An 18,102-nucleotide genomic window follows, 5' to 3' on the forward strand; every position below is an offset into this window, starting at 1 on the left:
AACCCTCTTTGCTAAATGTTAAATATTCAGGTCCTCTTGATGACCCAGTGTAATTCACAGTTAGACCAAAATGCCTGATGTCTTTTTAGTGACACCAATGATAAACTAAAAGCATGGTTCCAGGTGAATTAAAAAATATACTTTTCATAAAGAACTAAGGTCTTCTGATAATCAGGAAAAAAAATTCAGACAGAGGGGTAAAATGACATCTTTTGTGAATCTTTCCTAGTGTCTGTTCAGTCTCCTTGATGAATTCCATTATCACAAAAATGACCTTTCCAGTTCATATCTCTTTTGAGGCTAATGCAATTCTTCTCCATTCTGTTATAATGAAAGTATTACATGGATAACTATCCAGCATTATCTTCCAGAAGGAGAACTAATTTGGGAAAGAAATGAAGTACTTTAATATAATATCAAATCTCTCTCCTTATTTTTTTTTATCCTTGTAGAGACCTGGTGGGTAAAACTAAGCAAGTTCATGCACATGGTAAATACACTGAGCTCCCTACCTAATGTAGAAGTAATTTTTATTACCACATTGGTGAGCAGTTATATGAATGCTTAAAAAACAGAGCCTCAGATAAATTCAGAGGCATAAGCTGCTGAACATGCTGCAGACACCCTTCTGTTGAATTTTCTTTCTGGAAATGTGTAAATGAAAAATATTAAGATCTGTGGCACACTTCCTAGATGAACTGCAAGTTTTGAATGTGTACTGCCTGTCTTTACCTGTGAGAAGCGTCAAGGTGTGCTGGATATAGCATAAACACTAATTATGTGCTCTTGTTAATTGTATATTTCTTTGAAGTGGTAGCAAACTGCAAGCTAGTGTATGGTGGAAAGAGCTAGGGATAATGATGGGAAGCTTCCTCAAACAGGTTCATGCATGCAGAAATGTAAAGTTTTTGGTGAGCTAAAGCGTCTTCTCCTTGAGAAACTGACCCTGATTTTCAATCCTTCCTAAAGAAATGATTTCTCTGAGCAATATAATTAATGACAGTATACTGATCAGTTCAGTTAGCATATAGCACACAGATGCAAACCACGATGCACATCCCTAGCCAGGTCACATGGTTTTAGGTCAGGCCTGTCACACCCTTTGCAGGGGGCCAATTAAATGAATATATAAATCCTTGCTTGTTCCACATGATAATGAATGTCTTAGTGCAATTCCTCAGAAGAGGTAAAACACTTTGTAAAAATGCCTTTACTATTACACTCCCTATGAGACAATTAGCTGGCGGTGATTATAATTGCTATGTTGTGGATGTGGAAATTGAGGCTCAGAGATTTTAAGTAGTTTACCTGGGTCATAAGTGTGGACTAGAATGATGCAAATTACATTAAAAATTTGGGAAGTAGAAGGCAACTAGATAGAATAAGGAGCCAATTTAGTTACTCAAACCTTTACGGATTCTGAAATTAGTATCTTCAACAGTTAACATGTCCCAAATTTTGCTGAATTTAGACATCAATTAAATTAACTTCACAGAATTAAATATGAGTTTTCAATATTTTTAAAAAATGAGAGTAGTATTAAGAAAAGGTGAAGTGAAAGCCTCATTTTGCTTTATATAACTGTCAAAATAGTGAGCACAGGTTAGAGATTTCTCTTCCAATCTGCTACTATGTTAACATTCTGGGGTTACACTGTTTACTTATGACCCAGTAAATAAGAGGTAAATATTTATTTCTAAATTTGCTGTTTCCTTTTTTATGCAATTCTGAATCTAATTTTGTTTTCTGTCTGCATATCCTTCTGCACTTTCTATTACCATGGTGGGCTTCTTTTCCTTTTTTTAATTTCTGCTTATACGTTTTAGTTCTGGTCAAGTATGGGGACATTAAACTCTAACCCCCCAGTAGCACGGTCTCTCTGACTACCTTTTACATCCCCTTCAAAGTGGCATACTTCCTTTGGCTGGGATGCTGCAGGTTTGGGATCTGTAGATCAGAGCCTGACTCTTAACTCAGTCCTCCAGCTCTTAACACACACTTTTCATCTATACCGTTCTTGACACCACACAGACATCCCATGTTGAAATCTTTTTTAGAACCTCGATCTGTCTGCTAGACTAAACAGAGACAAGGAAACAGGTAATGACAGGATTGAAACATGGTTTGGGGATCTTGGGAGGGAAAAAGAAAGTAAAAAAAAAGTTTTTTGATGAACAACATAGTCACCCAAGCTTGTGGTGTCTCATCAGAACCTCTCAATGTTTGGAAGTTTTCCCAAGACTTGCCCTAGTGAGACAGCAAAGACTTATTAGATCATTGTGTCTGCTTCCCCACCTGGGCAGGAAAGAGTCTCCCATACGGAGAACATATGGCTTGGTCTTAGATTAGCAACAAAGAATGTCAGTTGGCAGACAGATGGAGGAGAAGCAGAGGATTGTCTGAGCTTTGCTAGTCTGGACCTTAGAAACAAATTTTAAAAAATCATATCCAGTTAGTTCAGTTATGAAAATAAACAGTGCCCAACCTATGCAGAGAAAGAGGAGTTAACATTTACTAAACACATACTACAATCTAGGCACGGTATTCTGCAGCTCTTCTTTCCTAATCCTCCCCTCAATTGTTTTATTGTTTCCATTTTATAGATGAAGAAAGTGAGGTTCAGAAGTGTGGGGTCACTTTGCCCAAGGTCACACTGGTAGACAACTGGCAAAGCTCAGAGCCCCACCCAAGAGTCTGATTTGAACGTCAATGCTTTTTGGAGGTAATAGCGCAGAGAACATAAAAATGACTTTATTTTATATACCATAACTTTCTAGTTGCTTCTTTCATTTTTTTTTTTTAACGTGGATAAAGGGAATCTCCCTGTCTTTTTTAAATTGTAAAACTCAATGAATATGCTATAGCCTGATGCTTACATTGCTTAATGATACTGGGAATATGGATGAGGACTTTGGGGGAACAGGAATGAGAAGAGGTTACATAAATAGGACACAATAAAACATTAAATTATAAATGTTTGTAGCCATTCCCCACCTCCCTGCCAAGGAGAGAAGATTCTTACTTGCCAGTTCAGACTGAGAGCTGTCCTTTGTTGACTAGAATCTGACCGCAGGCAGGGGGCAGGTATCTTTTCCTAAAGTAAAGGAAACAAGAACAAGGTATATATCTTTATCATGAAGGGAGGGGGATTGAAGGAGGGTGCAGTTGTGAATGTTTTGTTTCTCTTTTTTAAATTTTTGTACTTCTAATATGGTATTTTTGTTTATATTACATCTGTTCATATATTATTTAACTTCTGTTCGTTCATAATTCATGACTTCAGAGGTAAAGTTGTTACAGAGATGGTCTGGGAGTTGAGGGAGAGAGGGAAAAGAGTCCTAGCACCGTGGTGGGCTGTGTGGGAGATGTGAAAAGAGAACAGTGAGGAGCTTACTGGAGATTGTGAATTGGAAATCATTTGATATGTTTCAAGAGACTCCAGTAGAGACTTGAGTTAAATCTCCCATTTAAATATATATCTCATCTGTTTTCCCTTCTTTTCTTGCCTTCTCTTGTTTTAAGCAAGTTTTTTTTCCCTTATCATATTTTCCACTTCTATTAGGATTCTTTTATAATTTTTTCAGTGGTTCCCACTGAGTTTACCCCGGACATCCTTGAACTATTAGAACCTACCTTAAGTAGTATTTTTTTTCACTCTCTGGACATGTAGAGGACCTAGGACACTTTAACTCCATCTATGACTCCTCCCACCTTTGGCCTTTTGTGATATTGTTCGCAGATATTTTAATTATCTCTGTATTTTAAACTCCACACAGCAGTGTTATTATTTTAAACAGTCAAGATTTCATTTAGATTTACTCACACATTTACCCCTTCTGATGATGGTTCCTTCCTGCATTACCTGTGCTTCGATCTGCTTTCACCCCGAAGAGCCCCCTCTAGTATCTCTTCCGGTCAGATCTCGTACAGTGAATTTTCTTAGCTTTAGTTCGTCAGAAACTGACTTAAACTCATCTTTCTTTCCTTTTACGTTGTTTTTTTTTCTTTTTAATAAACCGTTTAATGGAGGTATAATAACTGACATGTAAAAAGTTGTTCATGTTTAAAGTGTTCAACTCAACAAATCTGGAAATAAATTATACCCATAAAACTGTCACCATCATCAAAGCCATAAACCCACCTATCACCTCCCAAATTTTCTTCCCATACCCTTCATTATAATTAAAATAGTAATAATTTTTTGTGGTAAACACACTTAACCTAAGATCTACCTTCTCAGCATTTTTTTTTAGTATATTGTACAGTATTGTTAGCTATAGGTACTCCGCTATGTTGTACATCTCCAGAACTTATTTTATGTAAATGAAACTTTGTACCATTTGACTACTACCTCCTCTTTTCCTCCTCCACCAGCTCCCGGCAACCAACAATCTACTTTCTGCTTCTACGAATTTGACTATTTCCGAGTCCACATATAAGTAAAATCATACAGTATATGTCTTTCTGAGTCTGACTTATTTCACTTAGCATAATGTTCTTTAGGTTCATTCATACTGGTGAAAATGACAGGATTTTCTTTTTTGGGGGGGTGCTGGTGAATAATAATCCAGTGTGTGTGTGTGGGGGGGGTGTGTGTGTATATACATATGTGTGTGTGTGTGTATAGGGTATATATATGGTATCTATATATATATACATACACCACATTTTCTTTATTCCTTTATCAGTCGATGCGCATTTGTTTCCACATCTTGGCTACTGAGAATAATGCTGCACTGAATATGGGGGTGCAGGTACCTCTTCAAGATTCTGATTTCAGTTCCTTAAAATAAATACCCAGAAGTGGAATTGCTGGTTCATATAGAAGTTTGAGGGACCTCCATACTGTTTTCTGTAATGGCTGTGCATTCCTACTAACAGTGTATAGGGTTCATCTTTATTTCTGAAAGTCAGGTTCTCTAGGTAAACATTTCTAAGTTAGTAATTAGTTTTCTTTCATCACTTGAAATACAGTTTTCCATTATCTTCTGTCTTCCATAGTTTCTAGCTTTTAAGGTGATGTTGCCCTCTTCCAGATGCTTTTAAGTTTCCCTTTGTCTTTGTTTTTCATCAGTTTTACTATGATTTGCTTAGAGGTAGTTTATCCTGCTCATGGTTAACAGAGTTTCTTGAATCTGTTGCTTGATACTACCTCATTAATTAAATAAAAATTATTAGTACTATCTCTTCAAATAGTTTCTAATCCATTCTCCTTCTCTTCTTCTGGCCACCAAATGCATGCATGTTGGAGCTTTTCCCTATTTAGAGTATGTCACTTTGAGCCTTTCCGTATTTTCCATATTTTTTCCTACTTGTACTTCAGTGTGGATGTTTTCTATTTACTTCTCCCTCCTTCAATTTAGGAACCCTACTTCTATGTATATTCTTCTGCTATCAAACCTATCAAATTAATTTCAGTTCTTGTATGATTAATTACTAGAATGTCCATTTGATTATCTTATACAGATTCAGGTTTTCTGTTGAAATCCTCCATCTGTTTTTCTATTCTGAGTATAATAATCAGTTGTTCTAAGGTTTTTATCTGACAACTCTAATAACTAAATGTTTTCTGTTATTTTTCTCTTGGTTTTCAGTCCTCTCATGTCTTATTTTTCTGCCTTCTTGATTTTTAATTTTTTTATTGATTGACGTTGTCTAGGACAAATCATAAAGACTCTTCAATGACTCTTCCTCCAAAGTACTTTCTTCCGGCAGGCATGCACAGCATGGGTGTATCACACTGATTTAGGAGGAGCTGGATTTGGGGACTTGCCTATTTCTGATTTTTCCTTACTGGTAGTGCTTAGCTCTTCCTGCTCTCAGTGGAGAGCCTGTGCTGATTACAAGAGTCCCTCCTTCTTAACTAGCACTGAAGTTCAGTTTTTGCCTCCCTAGCTTTTTGAAACTACCAAGATTTCTGTTTAGCTTTTTAGCCTATTAGCCACATGTTGCTTGGTTTGTTAACTCTCTTTCCGCAGTTTCACAGCTTAGGATCTGGCAAGTGATTTGAAGGAGCACTGTACGTAGAAATTCAAGTTTACTTCTCTGGAGTTCACTTTTTTCTGGAACATTGGACTATTAAATAATGCTCCCTTGATAGCCCCAAACTCTCAATTTTTGTCTTTCTAGCAAATGAGTATGCTACCAACTTCCTGTTTGATTTTTGTGTCTTTTACCTTGATTCAACAAATGCCTGGAGAGAAAAGACTGCAGTGAATTTGGGCTCACCCCAACGCATTTTCCTTCTCTCCAGGATCTTGGCTCCTCAAGTCCTGACTACATTCATCTTCAATGCCTTCAAACTGCTATTTTTAAATTCTTTTCAAGCTAGCATAGTTCTTTGCAGGGTAATCTGATCCATGCTGCTTATCACAGAGGGAAACAGAAGTATCCAGTAAAAACTGAGTTACTTTGTTATTTTTGGCTATTAATTACTACCTCACACACTCTCTTATTCTTTCCCCCTCCTTGTGTGTGTGTTTAAAAGAAGCACCATACAATAGCTGGTCCATGTAGTACCCCAATTTATATGGGTTTATAAAATTTGAACATCTCACAACTGCCTACATTCTTGTGGTGTTATTTACCAAGATGGAAAGGAATGCCACAGATAGGGGATGGGGAAATTAAGGGTTGATTTTGAGTATGCTAAATTTAGGTGCCTATTAAACAAGTAAAATGAAACCTAGAATTCAGCTGAACCTATGTGTCAGAGGAGAGTTCTAGGCTAAGAATATATTTCTGGGAATTGTCCAAATATAGCTATCATTTGAAGCTTTAGGATTAGTTAAGATTCCCTGTGAAGTGAGTGTGAGGAGAAAATAGATAGGAAGAATGTGGAGCACTCTAATATTTGGACATTGACAAGAAAAAAAGGGATTGGGCAAATGCGACCAAAAACAAGGTGGCCCTGAAGTAGGAGAAAAAGCAAGAAATTGTTTTGTCTTGGAAGTCCATTAAAGTAACAGTTTCAAGAAGGAGAGGGTAATCAACAATGTCAAATGCTACTGACAAAGTAAATAAGGACAAAGACCATTGAATTAAGCAACAAGGAGAAGCACAGTGACCTGATGAATGCAGCTTGAGAGGAGTTTTGGGGGTGGGCACCTTTTCAGAGTGAAGAGAGAAAGAGAAGTGAGGAAGTTCAGATAGGAGACAGAGTGTACAGATAACACTTTTAAGTAGTTTTGAAGGAGTTCTGCAAATAAAAGTAACTGATAAAAGAATGGTGCCTAAGCTATGAAGGCACCCTCCCCCTTTTAAGGCAGAATTACTGCATCTTGCTTACATACCAATTGCAATGATCTGGGACAGAGAGATGAAAATTATGATGCTTCAGGAGAGATAAAGGATAATTAAAAGAGATAATTAGATAGAGGAAAGAGAATGGGATCCAATGGGTAAGTACAGGAACTGCACTTAGGTAAAAGTATAAAGAATTCACCCATCGGCATAGGAAGGAATCACGTTACTTGGATACAGATATGTATTAGTAAATTTGGCAGTGCAAATATATGGCATACAGCTTCTGATTGTTTATAAACATCTTGAAATATAAGAGAGGATGAGGTGACCAGGGAAATGTAATGTTTGAGAGTCTTTTTGAAACTTGTGATCATAAATTTAAAGTAAAGTATGATTAGTCAGCCTGGCATGGCTATGTTTTTTTTCCATTAATGTTCAGCTGTGTGGGCAAGTAAAAAATAAATGGTGAGATGAGGTCTCCCAGAATTGTTTATTGGCAGATGTGTAAGATAGAGGGAGAGACAAGGGAGGAGTAGAGAGTAAATCTAGTGAAAGGATTACGATTATAGTAATGGACCATGGGACTTCAGGCTGTGTTAGCAGGGCATAGCATAGTGAGCGAGGGGCATGATTAGGAGGATGGAAGAGGACTACAGTCAGAGGAGAAGGAGGCTATAGTCAGTTTGGACTTCAGCGTAGACAAATGATTTGATTTGATTTTTTGAGAAAGGAGAAAAAAACGATCTATCTCTGGGGTACAAAGGAGCAAAAATGATGTCCTCATCATTTTTTTTTTTTGTCAGCAAAGTCAGAATTAAAGAAAAGTGTGATACTGTGATTTATAAGAAATATATATTTGGTGATTCAAATGACCAAAATATATTTCTCATAGACACTTGACCCTTGAACAACATGGGGGTTATGGGGATCGAGTCCCTGGGCAGTCAAAAATCCATGTACAACTTTTGACTCCCTAAAAACATAACAACTAATAGCCTACTGTTGACTAGAAGGCTTACTGATAACTAAGTTGATCAACACATATTTTGTATATTGTATGTGTCATATAGTGTATTCTTAAAAAAAGCAAGCTAGAGAAAAGAAAATGTTAAGAAAGTCGTAAGAAAAAGAAAATGCATTTACAACACTGTCCTGTATTTGTTGAAAAAAAATCTAAATGTAAGTGGACCCCCATATAAGTGGGTCCATGTTGTTCAGGAGGTTGTGTTTGATATTCATCCAATTCATGGCTCACAGCTCCCCAAACCCTTGGAATTTCCTAAGTAATCAGAGCAATAAAGGTGTCTTATGTTAATGAGGTGACTTTAGCCTGAAAGCCTTTTGCCAGTGCCTCCCACCCTGTGATTAGAAAGTTGGAACTTTCAGGCCTAGTCAATGACCTCTGACCTCCAGGAGGGGAGAGGGGATGGAGTTTGAATAAATTGCCAATGGCCAACGGTTTAATCATTCATGCCTATGTATGAGGTCTCCCTAGAAACCCAAAAGGACAGGGTTCAGAGAGCTTCCAGGTCAATGAACACATGAAGATGTGGGGATAGTGGTGAACCTAGAGAGGGCGTGGAAGTTCCACACCATTTCCCATATACCTATACCATTGCCCGATGCATCTCTTCAAACTGACTGTTCCTGAATTTTATCCTTTTATAATAAAACAGTTATCTAGTAAGTAAAAGTGTTTCTATGAGTTCTGTGAGCCACTCTACCAAATTTATTGAACCTTACGAGGGGGTCACGGGAGCCTCCGATTTATAACCAATTGGTCAGAAATATAGGTAACAACCTGGAATTCTGACTTGCATCTGAAGTCTAAGGAGGGGTCTGTGGGAACCACCAATCTTTAGCGGATCATTTTGAAGCATAGGTAATAACTCTTGCAAGCGGTATCTGAAGGAGGTGGGGGAGGGCAGTCTTATGGGACTGAACCTTTAACCTGTAGAATCTGATGCTATCTCCAGGTAGATGGTGTCAGCATTGAGTTGAATGGTAGGACACTCAGCTGGTGTCTTGAGCATTGCTTGGTGGTGTGTGGGGAATCCTTCCCCCTCCCCCCTTCCACACCCACACTGAAACCCCAAAAAAGGCAGGAACTTTGGTGGAGAGATTTAGGAGAGAGGTCATGTTCCTAATGGCAGACTGAGTTCCCGACATTACAGTGAAAGGTTTCTGTAGTCATGGAGGAGTAAATAACTGGGTCAGATCAGAAGCTATCCAGAGCATTTTAAAGAGGAAAATCTGATGCATAAGGGAATGGCCTGAGGTTTAGGGCTTCTTGTGATGACTGAGACATACCAGGATGGAGTCAAGGGTAATATTCACAATATTTTTCCAATAACCAGTATGGCATGGGCCCTTACCACTCAGAAATCACACCAACCTATCATAATAGTTCAGTTATAAACAACTGTTACTGTGTTATCAGTATTTCCTAACTGAATCCCAGAGCTGGGTGATGGAGTTTGTCTAATGGCATTAGGGTATGATGAAGACCTGTCCAAGTTTCCTCCTTGGGCTTGATTTTTAAGGCAGTTTGCTATGACAAGGCCGACAATATGATTGGAGAATATCGAGAGCTCTGTGGCCCTCACCACCAGTGCTTTTAGGGCCTTGTCTATCATAAATATCTGTAATATATAGCTGAAATGATTTCTAACACAAATGGACATGGAATTCAAAGATATAAAAGCAATACTTGCTCTGTAATACTAATTGCTTACTCTTTTGAAATAATAGAACTCCTCTGGGCCTCAGTTTCCTTACCTATAATACAAATTGTTTTGGATTAAAACATTTCTAAGGTCTCTTTTGGTGGTAAGGACTCGAAATACAATTTATAGCTTGCTTACAGTGAAACTTTTGATTCATCTGCATGTTTCAGATGAGGTGCTATTTCTACTTTGTCATTTGTACTCAGTCTTTTGATAAACGTTCTGTACATCAAAATGTCCCCAACATCAAACAAGCTATTTTCAGCCTATTATGTAGTGATTTCCTGATTCTGTAAGGAAAAAAAAACCAAAAAACAAACAAAAAAACACAAAAAACCACCCTTAATTTCCATTTTCTACCTCTAAAATTTGTTCAGTCTTCTCCTACTCATTCTTTCAATACTTCTTACTGAAAAATAACGTGTTTGTTTTTTTTCTTCACTCTTTCGGGAAAATTTTTCATCTTTGCTAGTTCCTACACATTTTCTATAAAGTTTTTAAAGTACTTAACTGTTAAGTGCATTTTAAGCTATTCCTAAACTCTTCTTAGACTTTCTGTGTTTAAAGATTATCTCCTTTGTGGTTCAAATGAAGAACAAAGTGAAAAGTACTCCGTTAAAAAATTCATGCTCTGTCACTTGTTTAGACAGTTACAGGGCCACTGGGTGTGTTTCTGAAAATTCATCTTTTCTTAACGCTGCTCAATCTTGCAGCTACTTTCTTCTCCACAGAAAATATTTCCTATGTTAATTGTCAGGACGCTCTTGGATACTAGAGACAGCAGTCCAATCACAAGTGACTAAAATGGACTGTATTAGTTACCTATTGCTATGTAATACATTGCCCCCAAACTTAACATTTATTATCTCAGAGTTTCTGTGGGTTGGGAATCTGGACACAGCTTACCTGGCTTGTCTGCTTCACGATCTCTCACAGGGCTGCAATCAAGGTGTCAGCTCAGCGGGCGGCAGTCGGAGGATTTGTGTACGTGTGACGTAAACCCAGGTCGAGAGAGCGAGTCAGGAAGCGAATGGGCTGTAAGGAGCTGAAAGTCAGGGTCCGCAAAGACGAAAGCGCAAAGCACTCTGGAGTCGCCGCAGTGCACACTCTTCCCGAAGAAGGTCCTATCTCGCGGGATCTTGGGATCTCGGGAGCTCTGGTGGCGGCGGCCGGAGAGTGCCGGGATGAGAGTCACCTGGGTATCGTGGCTGCCAGAGGCTCTCTCTGCAGGGTCTGGTTCATGCCACGTTTTGAGCACATCCCAATCCTCAGCAAAGCTTCCTCTGGTGCCCCCAGCCCCAGTGAGAGTCTGACTGAGTAGTGACTGTCTCCACTGAGCACTGCCAGGTATAGGGAACCGGGCTCTGGCCCAATGGCTGTGGAAAGGTGGGGTTGTCTCAGGCAGCATTCCAAGATCACTCAGTAGTTGACTGCAGCTTTCCGCTCCTTGAATGCCTCAGTTTCTCCCTTGCTGTTGGCCACACTGCCCTAGTTTCTTATTTCTTGACCTCACCCACATGGCAGCTTGCTTCTTCAAAGCATACAAGGCTAGATGGTGGTAGAGACAATATGCCAGTAAGACAGAAATCAGTCTTCTTTCGCCCCTAAGATTTATTTATTCTAGACAGAGAAAGAGAAAGGACTGGAGAGGGAGAAAGAAACCGAAGCAGACTGAGCTGAGTGCAGAGCCCAGTGGAGCTCCATCTCACCACTCTGAGTTCACCTCGCAAGCCCAAACCAAGACTCAGACATTTAAGCAACTGCACCACCCAGCCGCCCCTAAGAAGTCAGTCTTTTTTTTTTTTTTTTTTTTGGTTATTTATTTATTTATTTGACAGAGAGAGAGGCAGCGAGAGAGGGAACACAAGCAGGGGGAGTGGGAGAGGAAGAAGCAGGCTTCCAGCAGAGGAGCCTAATGGGGGCTCGATCCCAGAACACTGGGATCACGCCCTTAGCCCAAGGCAGACGCCCAACGACTGAGCCACCCAGGCGCCCCAGAAGTCAGTCTTTTTTTAGCTAACATGGAATTGGCATTTCATTCCTTGGGCCTTATTCTATTTATTAGAAGTGAGCCATTAGCCCACATTCAAGGGAAAACACAAAGGAATGGATACCTGAAAGTTGTATCGCTAACTTCCTAGAATTGGATTGCTGAAATTGGGTTATTGAGGGCCATTTAAAAAGTTGTCTGACACACAGACTCACTCACGTAATTAAAAAAAAAAATGAGGTGTAGCTTGTCTTCACACACAACTGGATCCAACTCCTCTAGTATCATTTTAGTTCTCCTTTCATAGGGTCCATAACGGTTCCAGGTTTTCATCCCACCAGTTTAACGATTCAGTGGAAAGCGTGTTTCCTTCCTATTAGTTCTAGCAAAAGTCCTGGGCTTAAATCATTGATCCAGTTATGGCTGCATAGTCATTCTTAGTCAATCATGGGACTCTTATTGGCAGTTTTGGGTCTTGTGACAGATGTGGCCATACTTCTTCTGAAGATACGAGCGGACAGCCCATCTGAACAGCACAGACTGAGAGCAGTGGAGGGATACTGCATCAAAGAACATGAAGATGCTGGTCCGAAAGAAGGGGCAAAGGATTCTGACATAAAACAACAGATGAGTCAGACTGTCCTACTTTAACAGAGAGTAGATCTAAATGGAACATGAGAAGTATAGTGGCATACTAACATTTGACCTCTGGTACTTAATGATAGTTCAGAGACTCTGGATATGCCATCATTGCCACACAGCGGCAAATCAATTGACACCTTCATGACTGAGTACCTACTATGTGTTAGACAGTGCTAGGTGCATTATATATGTGGTCTCATGCAATAACTATAGCAGCATTATAAAGTTACCTTTGTTTCATTTGTATTCAGATGAAGTATGTTTTGACATCTGCTTTTGAATTAAGGCCATAATGACTCTAAAAATAGTGCTAAAAAAAATCGTGCTTACATCATACTATAATATACCTGTCAGAATTTACAAATATTTTTATCCTGTTATATTTTATACTCATAGGAATTAGAAACTTATGTTTTATTTTTATGTATTTTTACAAAATGTATCTTGTAGAGTTTATAGTTTAGTATCTTGCATATTTCAAAGTTTATAATGTCTCAAATCCTTTTAGGTTTTAAGGCACTAAAGTATATGTATATACTTTTAAAAAATTGGAATAAAAATGGAAAAATAGACTCAAGGAAAATAAAGAAACAAAATCTTAAACAATAATTAAATTTGATCTTACTAAATGTCTTTTATTTTTCTCTCTTTTCAGTCACCTTTTCAATTTTTGGTGTACCCCCAATAGGGTGAATATGGGAAAAATTTAGTGAAGAAGGAGAAAATATGCTTGCATCTGGTAACAAACACATAATAAGTTCCAGATAAATGACTAATTGTAGAACAGAAAATACAATTCCATATGACAATTATTTTTATCTCCTTGATCCTCAGTTTTCTCATCCATAAAGCAGAGATAATAAAACCAGAAGGACTGTGAAAAGAACAGAAATAATGTATAAAAAGCAAACTGTTTAACATGCATCTGTACCCAGTAAGTTTCTCTTGCTGCTATCAAAGGAAATTAAATTAATGTCTGATATAGACTCACAAGTAACCAATTTACTCAAGGGAAGAATTTAAATGGATCTAGTCTAACTTTATACATACTTTAAAGGCACAAACTATTATGTGCAGGGAAAGAGTCAAAAGAATAAGACGTGAGTTGCGTAAAAGCTACATGACCTCCTGGATGCCAAGAATCTTCTCCTGAAACTCATGTCTTCCTGGCCACTATAAACTCCTTGTGACTGACTGGAGCAAGCAACACTCTGGGAAGACAATAATTTTCAAGACCTTTTATCTGATTCTTCTATTTTCTTAAGTTTTTATTATTTTTTGGAAGTCTCTTGATAAACCATTATTCATTTCTTAGAAACTTCTGAATTTGTCCATCGCGTTGAGAGGTCATTGAAGCTTCAGTGTCCTAAAACCTATGGCAGAAGTTTGTTAATATTTTCTTTGTTCAAGGAAATTCTGCATCTTTTGGATAGTGCAGGGAGGCAGAGCAAATCTCTCATATGAAAGGTGAAGGCACTGGCTACAGTTTTCCAGCTTCCGATGGAACTGAGGCATGAGCGTGTGGAAATATTAGGTCAAATTTAAAGGAAGAGAGGCAGTTGTCTATATGAAGATTGGGGAAAAAGCATTCCAGAAGTGGGAAGAGCTCTCCAGAGGCCCCAGGTAGAGGTGCTTAGTGTTTTTGAGGAAAACTAAGGACGTCAGAGTAGCAGATTTACAGATGTGTGTTATACACATTATCCCAAGAACCATTTAAAAGATAAAGAAATTGGGATCAAGAAAGGTTGTGACTTGCCCACGATTGCACAATAAGTGGCAAAACCAAAACTTAGTAGCTCCTCTTCTGATCTCAAGTTCTTACCAAGATGCCATTTTGTGTTCACCAGTATATTGCCTTAACATTATCTTTACACTTTTGTTGTATATTTTTTGTTAAAGCTACCAGACATCAGGAATCATGCCTTCTCGTGTTGCACTGAATACAGAGGAGTTCAAAAAGATGCTTTCTAAATATCTTTGTTAAATCATTCTAACAACAGATTCTTCTTTCTACTTTATTGTGGTAGAGTAGGCTGAATTTCTTAATTTAGTGAGAATATTTTAGAATAGATTTATCTGATTAGCAGTTTGGAAAATGCATTTTATACTTGCATTATATTATTTATGTTTAAAGCCATTTAAAAATTTTACGTGGAATATAAAATTACTCTTATATTAAAACACCCAACTAAGGAGAAAAGGTTAAAATCATATTCAATAGTTGAAATCATTCATAGCATCCTGTCATACAGAAATACACACACGTACACATGGATCACCCATAACTAAAAGAGTGCTCAAACCAAAAATATTTTTAAAATCCCTGAAGAAGAATTAATTGGGTCTTTATTGATAGCGTAGTATCATAACAGACAGGTGATTTAATTTGTGTTATTTTAGAAATGTAATTATTAAATATTCATGACATATTATACTTTATGAGACTGAAATACTCATACCAAAATCATATGGTGAAGATAAAATGCAGACAAAGAGTCTGGGTTCCCACAGCCACCGACCCCAAAATGACCTGCTAATAAATGCCAGATTCTCATCTTGTAAAACTCCTAAGGGAGAATAATGAAGGATGAACACTTGGCCCAACATTTATTTTTATAAAACAAGCACCTTTAGTTTTCTTTCAAAAGAATCATTTTCCTGCTCTATAAAAGGCTGTGGTACTTTATGAAAATGTGTACCTCATATCACACTGCTAGAGCCACAAATTTGGGCAGGTACACACAGAACTCCAGACATCCAGCCTATCCAATCTAGATGATTTAAATTAAAGTTGATATTTATGCTTATGTTTCACTATTCCTAGTACATTTACCAGTTAATTATATAGTTCATTTTCTTGGACCACAGCTTTGGTTGTGAAATTTTAAGGAATAAAGTTATGTAGATTTAAAATAGAAATACAATGAATATAATTAGTCTTGTGATTGGTGACTGCTACAGGCCAGAAATTCCCAAACATTTTTATCTAGGGAAGCTACAGAACAGATGAATAAACCCCATAGCACTAAAGAGAATAATGAGGTTGTGACTAATACAAATATAAACTAGAATACATGTATCAAATATACTTAGAGGTGACTCAAAATTAAAGAGGTCAAGGCTAGGTGTGTCAAGTGGCATCTACAAAACTCTTAAGTGTTTGCCACGCTCACGGCTCTCCCTTAAGAAAAGCAACTCCTGGAACCGCTGTGGTTAGTAGGTGCTGTGGCTCAAGCCACGTAAGTCCACTCCAACTTTGGTCATCACTTAGGGCAAGAGTTTGTCCTGGAACGAAAGACCTAGCCCATATGTAGATATTTTATCTTTTCTGAGGAGGTGTGTTAAGACAATCCTGCCCCATAGATTAGATACTCATATCAGATAAAAGCAAATCCTCTCATTCACATCCTATCTGGGGAAAATTGAGAGTTAATTACATTTTAAAAGTCAAATAATTAGAATTCCCACATTTCCCTAGTTTTCCAGATTCTCTGTGTGGTTTGCTGTGAACCTTAGTTTTGAAGATCTAGGACACAAATGTATATGGGCAATGAAAGTTTCCCCAAGCTACTTTATTTTTTTATTTATTCTAATATAATCTTACACTAGAGGAGGTCACCATCACTTCTCAGTGAGACTCTCTTCTGTACAGAAGAGAAGGCCTAGTTCTTGATGGCAAAAAATTCTGGATAGATTAGGGGTTGGGAGGAGAGAGAGACAAGGGAAGGAGGGTGAGCAGAGAGGAGAGACAGAAGGGAGAGAGGAAGAGGGGGAGGATAAAAGGGAAGTCACAGAAGCAAAAATACTTCACAGTTGATTTTACCTAAAAACTAAAACTCCAAAACCCGTGAAGAAAACTAACCTAAAGAAGAGAACCAATAATACCAAATCAACAATTGGAAGATGAATTCGAAGCAGAGAAATTTAAAGAAAAAATTACAGAATTACAGAACTTTGAAATTAAATAGAGTATGGACTCTCGAAGAAATAAAAGAAGGAAAAGCATCAAACAGGCAGAGATGATGAAAGAAAAGAAAAAAATAAAAAAAGAAAGAAAAGAAAGAAAATAAAAAAAGAAATCTTACAATTAAAAAAAGTGACATAGGGATAAACTCTAGAAGGAAGTGAGTGATATATCCCTTGTAGTGGAAGGCTTAATGGCAGAGGAAGGAGTGTGGGTACGGCTGTCAGAGAGACTAGGTTTGAATGTGAGCTCTGCATTTTCAGCTGTGTAGCTTTTTGCAAATGACATATCCTCTCTATGTTCTGGTTTCTTCATCTATAAAATGGAAATATAAATATTTTCTATCGCGAAAAGTTGTTGCAAAGTTATTAAATAAGTTAATTGTTTTCAAGTACTTAGAGTAGTACCTGGTTCATTGTAATTGCTCAGTAAATGTCAGCTCTATTTCTTTTGTGTATGTTTGAAATAGTTCAGAGTAAAATTTTTTAGAAAGGAATAGAGATGGAATAAAAACCACATAAAAAGTGTAATTAACTGAGAATATGTAAAATAAACACGAATTTTAAAAGTTGCTCACAGAAGACACACAATGTGAAATATTAATTTTAATAAAACTTGAGCCTCAAAAATCATATTTTATTAATTAAAAACTATGAGTGAAGCATCAAAGAAGTAAAAGTAATTTCTCTGTTTATGTTAGAAGAAATCAAGAAATACCATGTTGATTTAGGAAATATTTAGAGAAATAGAAAATGTAGAAAAATAGAAAAAGTCAAATAGTGCATACAGAGTAGAATACAAAACAATGGAAAAAGCAAAAAACCCTAGACATATAGAAATAAAAAAATAAGATGTCAAATATAAGGATAGACACATGTGAAATATATAAAGAAATATATAAACTGGTTAAATGATATTATGTAAAATTAACACCTCAAGTGTTAGATTAAGAAACAATAAGCTACTATATGCTATTTGAACTAGGAAACTAAAACTAAATTACACACCTGGCAAAAATATAAAATAATGTATAGACAAAACAGGTTAATTTATAGAAATACAGTTGCTACAAAAGACATTAACGTGCTTAATCTCTTACCCTTTAAGAAATGATGGTATAAAAAACAGAGCAACAGAAAGCTTACATAACCATAAGTTTTGCTATTTCATATAAGCACATACAACAATACAAATACAAGAATTTAACAGGATATTAATATGTACGTGCAAATTATGTAGCTTACTATTTTGTAGGCAGATAAATTTGGCATGTTTATAATGGTTGAACAGAGGCTTTAAAGAACTTCACTTTGTCTAGAATATAGTATTTATTTAGTCAATATTTTCTGCTCATAATGTGATGCAAATGACCTTTATTAGCAAAAGCTGAAACAACCAAGCAAATAACTTTTTTGTTCGTCTGAGATTTTGCTAATTGATTTCTATTTAAAACCTCTATGAAATTTAAAATCACTTTTCTAAATAACTCTTGGATCAAAGAAAAGATCAAAGCTGCATTTGTAGAGTATTAAGGA

This window comes from Ursus americanus, chromosome 5 (assembly GCF_024610735.1).
Source record: "Ursus americanus isolate L20-20 chromosome 5, mUrsAme1.1.p, whole genome shotgun sequence".
In the NCBI taxonomy this organism is placed as follows: domain Eukaryota; kingdom Metazoa; phylum Chordata; class Mammalia; order Carnivora; family Ursidae; genus Ursus; species Ursus americanus.